We start from the raw sequence: 14,522 nt of genomic DNA on the forward strand, positions 1-14,522 counted from the left end.
TATGATGCTCACTGTGGGTTTGTCACATATGGCCTTTATTATGTTGAGGTAGGTTCCCTCTATGCCCATTTTCTGGAGAGTTTTTATCATAAATGGGTGTTGAATTTTGTCAAAAGCTTTTTCTGCATCTATTGAGATGATCACATGGTTTTCATTCCTTAATTCATTAGTGTCGTGTATCACACTGATTGATTTGCATTTATTGATGAATCCTTGCGCCCTTGGGATAAATCCCACTTGATCATGGTGTATGATCCTTTTAATGTGCTGTTGGATTCTGTTTGCTAGTATTTTGTTCAAGATTTTTGCATCTATGTTCATCAGTCATATTGGTCTATAATTTTCTTTTTTTGTGATATCTTTTTCTGGCTTTGGCATCAGGGTAATGGTGGCTTCGTAGAATGAATTTGGGAGTGTTTCTCCCTCTGCAATTTTTTGGAAGAGTTTGAGAAGGATCAGTGTTAGCTCTTCTCTAAATGTTTAATAGAATTCACCTGTGAAGCCATCTGGTCCTGGACTTTGTTGGAAGATTTTTAAGTATGGTTTCAGTTTCATTACTTGTGATAGGTCTGTTTATATATTCTAATTTTTCCTGGTTCAGTCTTGGAAAATTGTACCTTTCCCAGAATTTGTCCATTTCTTCATGGTTGTCCATTTTATTGGCATATAGTTGTTTGTAGTAGTCTCTTATAATCCTTTGTATTTCTACAGTGTCAGTTCTGATTTTTCATTTCTAATTTTATTGATTTGCGTCCTCTCCCTTTTTTTCTTGATGAGTCTGGCTAAGAGTTTATCAATTTTGTTTATCTTCTCAAAGAACCAGCTTTTAGTTTTATTGATCTTTGCTATTGTTTTCTTCGTTTCTATTTCATTTATTTCTGCTCTGATCTTTATCATTTCTTTCCTTCCACTGACTTTGGGGTTTCTTTGTTCTTCTTTCTCTAGTTGTTTTAAGTGTAGGGTTAGATTGTTTATTTGAGATTTTTCTTGTTTCTTGAGGTGAGATTGAATTGCTATAAACTTCCCTCTTAGAACTGTTTTGCTGCATCCCATAGATTTTGGGTCATCATGTTTTCGTTGTCATTTGTTTCTATGTATTTTTAAATTTCTTCTTTGATTTCTTCAGTGATCTCTTGGTTATTTAGTAGCAAACTGTTTAGCCTCCATGTATTTGTGTTTTTTACAGTTTTTTTCCTGTAATTGATTTCCAATCTCATAGCGTTGTGGTCAGAAAAGATGCTTGATACGATTTCAATTTTCTTAAATTTTCCGAGCTTCATTTGTGACCCAAGATGTGATCTATCCTGGAGGATGTTCCGTGTGCACTTGAGAAAAAGTGTATTCTGCCACTTTTGGCTGGAATGTTCTAAAAATATCAATTAGATCTATCCAGTCTATTGTGTCAGTTAAAGCTTGTGTTTCCTTATTTATTTTCTGTTTGGATGATCTGTCCATGGTGTAAGTGGGCTGTTAAAGTCACCTACTATTATTCTGTTACTGTCGATTTCTCCTTTCATGGTTGTTAGCATTTGCCTTACGTATTGTGGTGCCCCTAGGTTGGGTGCACAAACATTTATAATTGTTATATCTTGTTGTTGGATTGATCCTTTGATCATTATGTAGTGTCCCTCCTTATCTCTTGTAGCAGTCTTTATTTTATAGTCTATTTTATCTGATACAAGTATTGCTACTCCAGCTTTCTTTTGATTTCCATTTGCATGGAATATCTTTTTCCATCCCTTCACTTTCAGTCTGTATGTGTCCCTAGGTCTGAAGTGGGTCTCTCGTAGACAGCATATATGTGGGTCTTGTTTTTGTATCCATTCAGCCAGTCTGTGTCTTTTGGTTGGGGCATTTGTCCATTTACATTCAAGGTTATTATCGATATGTATGTTCCTATTACCATTTTCTTAATTGTTTTGGGTTTGTTTTTTTGGGTCTTTTTCTTCTCTTGTGTTTCCCCCTTAGCGAAGTTTCTTTAGCATTTATTGAAAGCTGATTTGTTTCCTGCTTAGAGAAGTTTCTTTAGCATTTGTTGTAAAGCTGGTTTGGTGGTGCTGAATTCTCTTAGCTCTTGTTTGTCTGAAAAGCTTTTGACTTCTCCATAGACTCTGAATGAGTTCCTTGCTGGGTAGAGTAATCTTGGTTGCTCTTCCATCACTTTAAGTATATTCTGCCACTCCCTTCTGATCTGCAGAGCTTCCGCTGAAAAACCAGCTGATAATCTTACAGGGATTCCTTTGTATGTTATTTTTTGTTTTTCCCTTGCTGCTCTTAATACTTTTTCTTTGAATTTAATTTTTGTTAGTTTGATTAATATGTGTCTTGGTTTGTTTTTCCTAGGATTTATCCTGTATGGGACTCTCTATTCTTCCTGGACTTGGGTGACTATTTCCTTTCCCATGTTAGGGAAGTTTTCCACTATAATCTCTTCAAATATTTTCTTAAATCCTTTCTTTTTCTCTTCTTCTTCTGGGACCCCTATAATTCGAATGTTGGTGCATTTAGTGTTGTCCCAGAGGTCTCTGAGATCGTCTTCAATTCTTTTCATTCTTTTTTCTTTATTCTGCTCCTCAGCACTTATTTACACCATTTTTTCTTCCAGCTCAGTTGTTCGTTCTTCTGCCTCAGTTATTCTGTTATTGATTCCTTCTAGTGTATTTTTATTTTCAGTTAAACAGAGATGAACAACACAATGTTTGTTCTTTAGTTTTTCTAGATCTTTGTTAAAAATTTCTTGTATTTTCTCTGTCTGTGCTTCCATTCTATTTCTGAGATTCTGGATCATCTTTCCTATCATTACTCTGAATTCTTTTTCAGGTAGAGTGCCTATTTCCTCTTCATTTATTTGTTCTTGTAGGTTTTTACCTTGCTCCTTCATCCGTGACATATTTTTTTGGTGTCTCATTTTTTTTTTTTTATGAGTGGGATTGTGTTCCTGTTTTACTGGTTGATGGGCCTGAGGCTTCCAACACTGGAGTTTGTAGGCTATTGGGTAGAGCTGCGTCTTGGTGCTGAGATGAGGAACTCTGTGAGACCTCACTCCAATAAATATTCCCTGGGGTCTGAGGTATAGATGAATCAACAACCAGAAGGTACATCAGTACCACAATAGTAAAAAAAGAGGAGGAACAAAAGGAAAAAAAAAACGGGGTGGGGAATGGAAAGGCCTTGGCTGTGGAGGTGGGGCCTAAGCAAGGGCGAGGTTTGGGTGGTGGGCAGGGCCAATGCTGAGGACCCACAGGGCTGGAAAAGGCCCTGGGGCTGTGGGGGGTGGGGCTTAGGCTCAAGGAACAGAAGGGTCCCAGGCGTGCCCCCCACCCCAGTCTCAGAGGGCAGGGGACCTCACTTGGGAGCCTATCAGTCTTCCTGGTCTCGAGTGGGTGGGCCAAATGCCCTGCTCTCCTGTCCTGCTTTTCCTGCAGGGCCCCTCCTGCCTGCCTCCCCTGATCTCCCCAGTCTCCCTCCTATGCCCCCAAGGACCCACGCATCCTGGAGGGGGCCTGGAGAGCAGGGGATCAGCCTGGGAGCTCAGCAGGCTCCCCTGCCTGAGTGGGCCAGGCAATCGCCCTCTGCTCCTCTCCCACTCTTCCCAGAGAGTCCCTCCTACCTGCCTCTCCTGATCTCCCTGGCCTCAGGGGTGCTGATCTTGTCTGGTCTCCACTTCTCCTCCCCTCTTGGTCCCCGTACTTCCTACCAGTTCACTTTGGGGTTCCTCCTGTCTCCTTGGGGGTTAGAGTCCCCCACCAGCGGCTGGCAGGTGCCCTAACTGTGGGGAGATGCTAACTCCGTGTCTTCACAATAGGTATCTCTTTACACAGAAAACAAAAGAGAACCATATTTCAGAAATTATCTAATTTACTCCAAACTCTACTGGGCTACAAGTCATTTTTATAGCACAACAACGATTTGTTAAGAGTATCTTTTATTGTTTTTGTTCAATTTAAAATTTAGATAAATAATAAGTCTATATTCTTAAAAAGAAGTAGTTTGAGGAAAAAAGAAGCAAATATTAGGTAATAATAAAATTAGCTAATGCTTACTGAGAGACAGTTCTAAACCTTCATATGTGTTAACTCATTTAACTCTGACAACAACAGTGCTTTGTAGGTGCTACTGATATTCTCATTTTACAGACAGTGAAACTGAGGCACACAAATTACTTCAGCAAGCTCATTTATGTCACATTTCAAGTAAGGAGCCAAGTCAAGATTTGAACCAAATCAATCTGATCCTGGGAAGACAGGCACTAGCCAATAGGGATATCAATTTGAGTTTTCCAGACTCTAACTGTATTGTTAAAATTCATTTCTCTATTGTCCGTCCTTTTTTCATCTAATAATCCAATAACTGTCCACGCTATACGTACAGTCAAATATATATAGATCCTCATTTTATGTCTATGTACCGTAAATACATGTTTTTGACTATATATGTTTTTGACTCATTGAATCGAAAGAAAAAATTCAAAATCTTCTATTTGTATTGATAGAAAAGTGTTTATCTAACAATTTCAATCATGGCAAGTAGGCCATAATCACTGAGAAGCAATTAGAAAAGCACAATCCAAAGGCAGCCCAGCCTTCAGAACATCAATAGACCCTTCTCCTGTGGAGCTATTTAATGCTGATTTTTCAAATTACATGGAACACAAAAATAGAGTGATAGTTCAGTTTTTTTTTTTTTAATGACAGGATACATTTTTATTTTCTAAGAAACCATTTCTAGAGACTGGGTATTCCTTACCATTAAAATCATAGCTCAGTGTTGACACAGAAACTTAAATTCAGAGCAGATCAAAACATGTTCTAAATAGGCCCTTACCATACATTATTAATGGATAAGACAAAGAACGTTGACATATTTCCATCACTTGGCAAACCTGGCACAAGCAGACTATCAGTAAATACTGGCAAACAAATAGACAAGTAAAGCTGACAACTATTTTTGACTTTCTCATACTCTTAAACATTTTTCAGAAATAAAATTACGACAGAAAAGATTGAAATATATGACTTCCTTTTTACATTTATGAGAGTAAGAATTCCTCTTTGTTAAAAATAAAAATTAGCCAAATGCTAAATATAAATGAAATAATAATAGAAATAATTTTTAAAAATCGCAGAGTGGCATATAGGTTAAAAAAGGAAAAAGTACTTACTTTCTAGAATTATTTTGTATTCTACGTATCTATTTAAGTAAAAAGCTTAAAAATACATACATTTTTAGTATAGTATATAAAAGCTTAAAAATATATACATTTTTAGTATAGCAGAAACGAACAGAGTTGGCATCTCAGCCAAAGATGAAAACTACATGAAATGGCTTTAGAAAACAAATTCAGGAAGGTGGGACCAAAAGGAGAAGCTTCCTCTTATCACACAGCATTTAGCCTCAGGGATTCCAGGAAGTTAAAGTGCCCTTCTAGAACATGAAGAGACTCAGGAGTTGTTCTGACTGACAGGGTACAGACGTCACAAGAGTAGAGATGTGGAGGCAATTCAGTCAAGAGTTTGAGGAAGAAACACACCATAGTTAAATGTTTGGGTCTATAGAAAAATGAAACAGAGAGAACATGCATTCGATCTGCGCACCCTCTACTCCCCCACTTCCTTAGTGGGAATCTCAGAAAATACGATAAGTTGTTAGACTAGATGAGAATAAAAGGAAGACACACACACACACACACACACACACACACACGGCAACTGGAGGCAATGAAGGGAGACAAAAAATATTTAGTACTCCCAACTATCAAAATTTACTGGAAAAGGCATACAAAACATAGATTTTCAGAGTGGAAGAGGACTCTGTGGTTCATTTTGTTCAGCCCTTCATTTACAGATGAGGTACAATAGGCTCAGAGTTTACATGACTAGTTCACGTTCATGCAGTAGTTTTAGAGAGGAAAACAAGAAATATATGCAGGTTTTAACTACTATTCTTGTATTACTATTTTTCTTTTTAAAAATTAATCTTGGGGCTACCCTGGTGGCGCAGTGGTTGAGTCCGCCCGCCGATGCATGGGACGAGGGTTCGTGCCCCAGTCCGGGAAGATCCCACATGCCGCGGAGCGGTTGGGCCCGTGAGCCACGGCAGCTGAGCCTGTGCATCCGGAGCCTGTGCTCCGCAACGGGAGGAGCCACAACAGTGAGAGTCCCGCGTACCGCAAAAAAAAAAAAAAAAATCAATCTTGGATTTACCACTGTATTAATAAGGGTTCTCCAGAGAAACAGTTTTCTCTCTCTCTCTCTCTCTCTCTCTGTCTCTGACTCTGTCTCTCTCTCTCTGTCTCTCTCTGTCTGTCTCTGTCTGTCTGTCTGTCTCTCTCTATATATATATAGAGAGAGAGAGAGAGAGACAGACAGACAGAGACAGAGAGAGACAGACAGAGACAGAGAGAGGAAGGGAGGAAGGAGGGGAGAAAACAGCAGAGAGAAAGAGAGAGGAGCTTTATTATAGGAACTGGCTCACGCAATTATGGAAGCCAAGAAGTCATACAATCGGCTGTCTGTAAACTGGAGAACCAGAAGAACCAGTGGTTAATTCAGCTCTCATCCAAAGACCTGAGAACCAGGGGTGCCAATGGTGTTAAGTTCAAGTCCAAGACCTGAGACTTGGGGCCGATGGTATAAGTCTGGTCTGAATCAGAGGCCCAATAAGCAGGAGCGCATGTCCGAGGATGGGGGAAGATGTGCGTCTAAGCTCAGGCAGAGAAAGAGAATTTGTACTTCCTCTGCCTTTTTGTTTTTTTCAAGTCCCCAGCAGATTGAATGATGGCCACCCACATTGGTGCAAACAATCTCCTTTACTCAGTCTACCAGTGTAGATGGTAATTTCTTCCCCAGACACCCTCCCAGACACACCTAGAAACAACATTTCTATCCAGGCATTCCTTAGCATATTCAAGCTGACACAAGTCATTAACCATCACAACCACCAAATTCTCCTTTTTATTTATAATATGCAAATAACTAAACCATCTGTCCCACCTGTTCTAGAACTTTCTCTCATAACACATCTATTCATTAAAATGACTGAATCAGAACGTGAACAGTTCAAATATTCCAGGAAATGTAAATAAAACACAACAAAAAAGCGGGCTATTCAAAGTAGCTTTGAAGTGTAGTTTCCTGTACATTCCCTTCCAAAAAGAAAAGATGAATTTAAATCGTCTTCATTATAAAATATTTTTGTGGGAGGAACATCTACTCACATTATAGAAAAGCAGCCATGACATAAAATCATTGGACACACTCATAGTCCAAAATGAGTTATAAGAATTGTGGGGACATAGAAGGAAAGGGTACATAAAAATAGAGAAGTCATCAAAAGATTCAGGGGAGCTTTCTGGAGAAGAATCATGTTTCACCTAGGAGAGAGCCTATCAGAATCTTCAGAGTGGATTGTAAAAAGGGACTGGCTAATTCAGCTTGAAAAAGTTCTCTAAGTGAATCCAATATGCCCAAATTGGATGGCAATCACAGTTGGGGTGGAGGACTATTTTCTTGATTTTGACAGACATTCAAAATTCACATTGCATCAAACTACACAAAAGCCCGTAGAGAAGGGATCTAAAGTGTCAGATACCATGTTAGACCCTCTACATCACTAATTCATTTAACCTCCTTTTATCCACTTCTCACCAAAAATCTCAGAAATATTAAGCAAACCTCATTTAGACAAGTCACTCATTTGCTCTACCTTAAATGCTTTCCACAGTAGTATAGTTTAAGAATATTTCATTTTTGTTGTTGTCATGAAAGATGAGAATGACATCTTCCTTAAAATATATTTTCACAAGTTGCTTACTATAGTTAAACCAGTAATTAGTGAAATACAAGTGTACATTTCTCTAACATCACATCAGAGACATAGAAGTCCTATATAATTCCTTAAAAGTGAGACTAGCCCCCAAAGTGTCCTGATAGCTATAATTCAAGAAACTCCAATGACAAATTTTATAAAACCCATAAGTTACTCATAGGAATAGTCCTGTGGTACTGCTGACAGAGCTTTCACACAGAGGAACACTGTGTGTGGTTTCAAAACTCTTTTACATGCTTTATTAAAGTTAGTAAGAGGGGGAAAAAAGACAAAGCACAACACGAAACAGTTCTGTACCACTGCAACTCAGCCAGGGTTAATTAGAATGCTCTCCCTTGGTCCTCTGAGGAGTCAGGTTGTGACAAACTGAATGCATCCCAAGCAACAAACACCAAATATTAATATGCCCTTTGCACAGGGCTTAGTTTTAAATGAAGCAACCACAATCAGGTTGCTGCAAATCACCCACCTATAAAATGTTATCAACATTGCAACCTGCTTGACACATCTTGTCATTATGCTTACAACCTAAAGAAAATAAAACATAAAATGAAAACATCTTCTTGTCAGGGTCAGGCTACAGTCATTAATTTTATTCTTCACCATTGAGGGTTTTTGTTTTGTTTTGTTTTTGTTTTTGCAGATTATTGTCCACAGGAGGTTGTCAGTAGCTGACTCTCCACAGGCTTTACTGACTTGTAGGGAACAAGAGCATTTTAAACCAGAGTTATTTCAATAGCTATAAACAATTTAAAAGACACTATAAAGATGTGGTGGCATTATTGGAATCAAAATACTCAATAGAATACACAAAAGGAAATGGAATCCTTAGCAGCTTGATGTTCCTAAAGAGAATTACCCATTCTTTTGGAAAAGGATTTCCGAAAGTGAACAGATAGTGCTGTAAGGAGTGTTTCTGAGAGACTTGCTATGCAGGAGGCAGATCAAATAGTTTAAAATACAGAAGGATGCCATTTAAATTCTGGGATCAAGAGTAACCTCAAACATTTATAAGAACATTTTGTATCATTCATTATTTAATGGATAAATGTGTGTCAAACCTCTTCTTTAACGGCCTTTAAATTTAAAAAATAAAACTATTTTATTGAGACAAAGTCTCACCTGAATAATGAAATGTTGAACTATTCAGGCAACTCTCCATCACTGCCTTAGATGTCATTCTGCAGGTAGAGGGCAAATACAGAATAATGGAAGAAAAGCCCAGCAGGTGGAGTAGAGAATTGGAGAGGACGGTTACAGACTGCTGTCCAAGCAGCAGTGGGGGACACACAGCAGACGTCTAGGAAGAGAAGCAAAACCCAGTGGAAAGGACTCGGGAAACAAAACAGCAGAAATTAAGGCAGCTGAGTGGGGAACTCCCAGGGGATGCAGATACAGAGGAGAATGCGGGTTCATTGCTGGTGTTTTTTTAACTGATCATCTGTGGTTGAGGGCCCTGTCCAAAATTTTATATATACATATGTATGTATGTGTGTATGTGTGTATATACACCCACACCCAACTTTTTCCTTTTTTGTAGCGAGAAGTGAGTCAGAAACTCACCTTGGAATCACTGAAAACAGTCCCTCTGGAAGGGGTTGTGTGGGCCCCTTGAAATAACTCAGGAAGGACAAATCATGTGCAACCACACCAGCTTCTGAGAAGAGCGGGTGTACAGTAAGGTACAATCATTTCCTCAGAAATTATCCAAGGCCTAGAAACCCTTGAAGGAGGAAGGAGGACAGCGATTCTGGGTGTGTAAAATGGCTTATTAGAGAACCAGTCCTTGTTTCTGGTCAGGCTTGGCTGGTCCTTAGGAGGCTTTCTATGGGAACCGACACTGAGCAATGCAGTTTTGGGAGAGCAAGGCTGGTGCAGGCCTAGTGACTTTTAACACCGAGGACATGAAATCACCTGCCCCACAGGACAATGGGGCCTGTGCCCTTCTGAACCAGGGTGGGTGGGGCTGTTACTACCACACTGGACCAGCATTTTCTCTCAGACCTTAGTCTGACATGATGCAATAAAAATAGAATAAAAAAGAAATACCAGTGTATTGCAAGATACAGTGTAAGAGTGGTTTCTTGAAACTTCTGTATTATTTCATACACACACACACACACACACACACACACACCCTGTGCACGGATCATCAAAAAGTACGAAAAACGCTGCTCTGCTTTTTATACCAAAAAGTGGAATTGCTGGGTCATATAGGGTGCTTGTGTTTGAATATTGTATTCTAAAATGATGAATTAGACAAATGTTTTAAAGAGATAAGTTAACTTCTCAGAATAATTCTCTCATTTCTGACACATTAATTCTGTGGCTGACAGCAAACTTGTAATAAGTGCTAATAATGCGTTCTTAATATTTTAATAATGCTAAGGGAATGGACCACTATTATATGATAATTCTATAGGACATATAATGCTGGACAATCAAATCACATATATACAATGTAAACTTTAGAAGGAAGATACTAAGATATAAAAACATATGTAATAATTCTAAATTAAAAATAGAGAAGTCCTACCAACATACACAGGAAGCCAAATCTAAAGAGGGGTGAAGATTTGACTCACTCTCAAATAAGTAACCAGGTCCCAGGTCTCAACAAAGAATCTATTTGTTGATAATCCAGATACTGTAACTTGGATGGGCCTGAGACAATGTTTTTTTCCTTTTTGGTCTGAAAAGATTATTCAAACATGTGAAATATATTAGAATATTCCTGCTCTGAAGCCATAAGACAATATCAAAATAAGTATTTCCATAACCCTAAAGAAAGTATAAATAAAGACCAAGTATAGAAATAGTAAGGGCTAAACATATGTTACCAAGATTTCAAATAGATTAAGTATGAGTACATTAATGTTTGGTAATCATTGTATTTATGTATGTTTTATGTTTTGCCTGCTGTTTAAAAGGTTTGAAACATTGAATGGATCAGTTTTAAACAAGCAGTAATTAGTTTTAGTAGTTCAAAGTAATTTAAATGATTAAATGATTCCATGTTTAAATGATTAAGAAAATTTTCAAAATTTTATGAAATAAAGATGTTTTATAAATTGAGTGTTAAGCTATATACACACAGATGCAGTACCTCATCAATGTACAGTCCCTTACGTTAAAGAGAAAATTAATAAATACTACCAGTTTATATTTTTACATCTAATTTAATGTTTTTCAAATTAAAAAAGGAATGTAGGGCTTCCCTGGTGGTGCAGTGGTTAAGAATCAATGCAGGGGACACAGGTTCGAGCCCTGGTCTGGGAAGATCCCACCTGCTGCGGAGCAACTAAGCCTGTGCACCACAACTACTGAGCCTGCGCTCTAGAGTCCACGAGCCACAACTACTGAGCCCATGTGCCACAACTACTGAAGCCCACGTGCCTAGAGGCCATGCTCCGCAACAAAGAGAAGCCACCGCAATGAGAAGCCTGCACACCGCAATGAAGAGTAGTCCCTGCTGTCCACAACTAGAGAAAGCCCATGCGCAGGAACGAAGACACAGTGTAGCCAAAAATAAAAAATAAATAAATAAAATTAAAAGGAATGTACGCATTAAGTCCAGTGAAAAAAATCAGAGTTGGGTTGACCAAGAGTTTATCAGCTCATCCCAAACCACCCACCAAATCCTACTTGCCCTGGATAATCTATGAGCAGCTTGGTACATGCATTTTCACAACCTCTTCCTTGCTTATCCAAACACAAAACTATACACTCCCGCACAGGTTTGTTTTCAGAATTGACTCACACTATATACTAAATACCTTGATCTGTAATTTGTCTTTTCATGTTTCATTTTAAATAGCTATTTCCATATATCAGTAGATATATACCAAGCATTCATTTAAAACATAAGCTTTCCTGGTTACACATGTGTGGGCATGCACATGAACTTTTATTTAAGTGGAATGACGCCATCATGGTACTTCTTTTTTAGGTTGGAGGTATTTTTTCCTGTTTTTTGTTTGTTTGTTTTTGCTTTTTGCACTCCCCTCGTCCCTTGATTCCAATTACTCTTCTCTACCTTCCATCCACCCCATGGTGACACATATTAATAGCCTGATATAGATCATAAAATGACATGATGCTTTGAAAGTGCTAGAGAGAGCTGGAATTGCAATGAGGTACAAGGTATTATAAAAACATACTGTGATTATTAATAGATTTTAATTATAACAATTTATTAAAATGTATAATAGATCTTATAAATTAAAGCTATGGAATTTGTTAAAATAATCTGAACTATAAAATAGTAATTAAAAATATATTCCCTATATGATTTAAAAGAATACAGGCATGTAAAAAACACCTGAGTAAAAGTGTTTTCTAAGCTTGAGATGCAAAAACTTAAACTGCTATTAGAGAGATGCCAAACTGCACCTGTTTCCAGAGGGAGAAAGGCTGTTTACTTTCAATTCTTAGCTTAGCAGGCACAGAGAGAGAGCACCAGGATTTGTGCCTCTGGCTGCTCAAGTTTGGAAATCTGACCTCAGTTTGGAAGCTAAGTTTTTGAAACTACTAGCACATCACCTCATTTTAAAGCCACGTGGGACCTAAGAGATCCTCTAGTTCAACTGTTTTTTTTCTAAGATGGGGAAATTAAGGTCCAGAGAGGTTAAAACAGCTTGCCTAAGGTTTCATAGCTAATTAAAAGCAATGCTGGGGCTCAGATTGAGGTCTCTGCTTTCAGCCCACAAATTTTTGTTTTCTCTACATTTTCTTTATAACACTGAGTCAAAATCTCAGTGACAATGAAAAACATTTAAGAATCTGCCCGCAATTCTGTAGTCCCTTAGGAGTGAAGATTTTCTTCAGGCCTGTGGTTGATAGTGACAGAATCCTTTGGAGATGTCATGAATACCAGCTAGCTCCACTGTTGGGAGAGCAGGTGATGGCTGCTGTGTCAGCTCCTGGTAATCTAGATCCTTGAATGGTGAGTCAATGACAGCCCCCAATCCTGCACCCCACTATTCCTGAAAGTTTGTAAAAGTTACTACATTAAATTTTTTTAGCTTCAAATGTAAATTCATCACACTCCTTTGAGTTTCTGAAGTCAACATATGGAGAGTCAGCATGTAGTCAGCACATAGAAACCTGCGCACACAAACGTACTCATAAACATACACAGAAAGATGCCAGATTTTTATACATTAATTTCACTTTTTATACTTCGATCCATTGCAGAACGGTCTATACCAAAAATAGTAGCATGAATTATTTTTCTATTTCAAAAAGTAAAGATATAAGAGTTTTAGCCAACTATATGATTAGAGAGAACAATTCCCAAACAAGAATGTCCTCACTCTGTCACCAATTACAAGTATTCATGGTTATTACAGGGAAAGGATACAGATTAAAATCAGCAAAGGGAAAAAATATATAGGGCAGAGCTCAGTACCAAATGTGCAGCTTCTGTTTTCCTCTCCTCATGGAGTCATGGACATGTTTCCTTCCTGACACCGATGTGTGACAATACACACAGCATATTGCCAACCAGGGAAGCTCACCTAAGCCTCAGTGATCAGAGGTTCATTATGTAAGCCTGACTGATTGCCCATTTGGTTAATCTCAATCTGCAGATCCTCTGGAGGTCTACTGACACTGTGTGACCCAAAGTCTCCACTCTGAATCACACTATTGGTCTTTTAGTGTAGCCAATCTCCACCTTATGACTCCAGGGCCCCAAGGCAAACAAAAACACTCCCATCAGGCATGACATCCCAAGGGCTTAGAGATTACCTTCCAGAAGCCCAGGGCAGAGGCCAGACCTCTTTTCTGGTTAAGGTTTAATTCTTTGTTGCACAGAACTTCTTCTGTTGATGATCCTCTAAGGAAAAGCTAATTTCAGAACTCTCAATGCCTTGCCCATCAGAGGCAGCTTCTGTTTATTCGTATGATTACAGACTAAAATTTGCGTAGAAAAACTTAAGGGGAAAAACACCTTTCTTTTTTCTTCAAAAGAGAAAGGATTTTTATGTTGATGTGATATGGCCCTATTAGACAATTTGATTCCCATAATCCCACTCAGAGATGTCAAAGAAAGAAGACATTCTGATGAGAAAGCTGAGGGGTCACTATGTAAAGGACTAAAACAAAAACTGGAAATGTCCAAGTTTCACAAATACTGTTATTTATAAAAAGTACAAGTACATTTTGGAAATAAATAAAAGTTAAAAATGTCTGTTTTCTAGAGAGTAAGGAGAGATGAAGAACAAACAGTAACTGGAAGATCGATATTTTTCTCTCCTGCAGCCAAAATAGCTAATACTGATCTGTAGACAAAGGAGACAACAGCATGTTGCCTAAGATCATAGCCATATCCTTATCTCTATGTTCTCTTTTGAACAGTAGTGTACATTAGAACAAATATTACATTTTTAAGAAAATATAACAATGCTATTTTCTTTTGTCCATAGATGGATATACACAAAAGAAAAAAGGAATAACTGGAACTATTTTCCCTTTTGTGTATTTAAATTTTCATCGAGGACTTTGTAATAACATAGTCAACAGAATTTGATATGCCCTTGTATACAAGGAAACACAAGAATTAGAAAGGTAACACCAAATAGAAAAGAAAAATTGTTATTATGCAAAATATTTGAACAGTGACAATTTCTCTAATATATTTTTTCAAATGATTATTACATTGTTCTCCAAGGAGATTCAGAGAACTTGTTCAG

This window comes from Delphinapterus leucas, chromosome 8 (assembly GCF_059928025.1).
Source record: "Delphinapterus leucas isolate spDelLeu-1000000601 "Yukka" chromosome 8, BTC_Dleu_Yukka2, whole genome shotgun sequence".
Classification (NCBI taxonomy): domain Eukaryota; kingdom Metazoa; phylum Chordata; class Mammalia; order Artiodactyla; family Monodontidae; genus Delphinapterus; species Delphinapterus leucas.